We start from the raw sequence: 2,185 nt of genomic DNA on the forward strand, positions 1-2,185 counted from the left end.
ATTTAAAAATATTGTTTAAGGTGGGTATGGGATAATCACATTGAAAAATCCATTTTTCTGAGAATTTTTCATATAAAAATACAACTTCTTAGAAATATTTTCCCAAAACCTCAGGTCATTTGAAGTAAAACTCATTAAGATAATGAGCTATGCACTGCGCCCCTTTTGAACCGGCCGAGAGCGGCAGGCAGGTAGCCGGAGCAGCTGCTTCCTTGCCCTTCAAATTTTATTGCCTTTGTAAATTGTTGTCCTTTGTAAGTGTCATGACAGAACGCGAGCCTACGTCAAAAAAATACGTAGCAATCGCTGACCTCGTGTCATCACCCCTTCGCTGTTGCCGCTGCTGGAAGCGCGTCTTTCATTTACGTACTTCAACATGAGACGTACATAGTTTTTGATTTTTTTCGCATTGACGCACCAAACCTAAAAATCTGAAAAAATTCATGAACAATTCTTGCGGCAATAAGAATCTATCATAAAAATATGGACAGTGTATCCGAACGATTTCTATGTAAACAAAAATATGTTTAGCACCTTCTTATTTTTCACGGTTACATTTTGTAACAAAAAAATCTGAAATAATTCTCAGACGTGTCCAGTTATGCTACGGACGTGTTGGAATTTTTTCAGATGAATAAACAACAAAGAAAAAAGAATGGATTGTCTGGGTTTCGAACACACGGAGCCTCGAAGACTCCGAATCTCGAAGCGTCGAAGATTCCGAGCCTCGAGGAGTGAATTTAGAATTCGCTTGCCTGACAGTCAGCACGCACACACGCACGTACTGCGTCACTCGACACGCGCCCCTTCTTTTAGGAGATGCACGAAGCCGGCCGCGAGATGGAGCGCTTGTAGACGAATTGTAGGCAGCACGTGCGCGGCCAAAGAGTTGGCAACAACCTCTCCTGAATATAGGGAAGAAGGAGTAGGGATGAGGAAGCGGAAGATCACTCCGTTATAGACTCCGTTTGAGAGAGTAGCTCCTACTAGATCACCACGTGCACTTCGCAGAGCGATATTGTTAAGTTAAATATATATATATATCCTTGTTCCAAATTTGGTCAAGTGTGCCTCATTTATAAAACGGGCAGTTGTGGATCTGCCCAAGACCCAAACCAAAACCCACAGAGTACCCTAGGCACGAGCATGGCAAATCTTATACGTATATTTTCAGCTCTGTACTGCGTATCCACTTTTTGAAGGGAGTAGTGCACAATCCCTCCTAAACTACGTCTATTTCCCCTTAAATAATGGACATTGACACTAGGGTGCGGTAGTGAGGCCTGTCCACTTTCGAACAAAGAAATGAGCAATCTCCCTTTTCATCTCTGCTAATACTCATTGTCCGAATCTTTGACTATATGTACATGGACTGCCAGTGGCATAGGCTTGCAATGCTAACGTGTTGTCGCCAACATCAGGTAGCCAAGCTCCGCCTTCAGGACTATCACGTGACCAATCAGCGGCAATTCCAAAACACTAAATTGAAATGGTGTACAGTATACATGCCCTTAAAAATCTCAAATCGTATTATTTTTCAAACCGTGGATCTACTACATTTGTAAATTAAGTCTTGTTGTATGTTGTTACGTATACAGCCCTGTATACGTATACGGCCCTGCGCGTTTCCAGAACGTTCGTTGCTGGTCACGTACGCATCCCTCGCATAGGTGACTCACGGGGCAAGTCTAGCGTGGAAGCTTCTAGAATATGCCCAAATATGGTCATCCCCCACCCCGGGAAAGAGCCTCATTTGGGTATAAAAGGGTGCTAGACCACAATCCTTCGGATTAGTCTACATTCAGTCACCAAGCAGTGTTACCGTACATTCGCTCGCTGAACGCCGAGCGGTGAACATCGTACGTCCATAAGCGACTAGTGAGTGAGTTATTGCCACATTGTGACCAGGAGTGCTTTTGTTTTCGTTTACTTTCTAACTGATTTTTAATAGTCATTGATTACATCAGTTTTATCCGAAGTGGCCGATAAATCGGCTGACTTCAAAAAACCCACTGAGGGTAGCCGAGGCCTCAAAAGACCTATGGTCTTAGAGACTCAGCTCGTAAATGGGCTTGATTTCTCCAATTTAGGAAACAAGAAAACCATTTCGACCCGGAGGGGTCTCGAGGAGGAGGAGAGGAGGCTTGAAGAGTCCTCGTCTGCTGGGCTGAAGGCCCTTGAAGTT

The 2,185-nt window shown here is 43.9% G+C and overlaps 1 long non-coding RNA gene across 1 annotated transcript; it reads right to left on the reverse strand.

The window, feature by feature from the left end:
- Positions 1–309: 309 nt before the first annotated feature.
- Positions 310–855, reverse strand: LOC113464414 (uncharacterized). Its single transcript, XR_003389271.1, has 2 exons — positions 535–855; positions 310–431 (listed from the first exon to the last, which is right to left on the reverse strand). It is a non-coding gene; the product is annotated as an uncharacterized LOC113464414 (long non-coding RNA).
- Positions 856–2,185: the final 1,330 nt, after the last annotated feature.

Source organism: Ceratina calcarata, unplaced genomic scaffold (assembly GCF_001652005.2).
Source record: "Ceratina calcarata isolate Rehan_Ccalc_2016 unplaced genomic scaffold, ASM165200v1 scaffold359.2, whole genome shotgun sequence".
NCBI classification, from domain to species: Eukaryota; Metazoa; Arthropoda; class Insecta; order Hymenoptera; family Apidae; genus Ceratina; species Ceratina calcarata.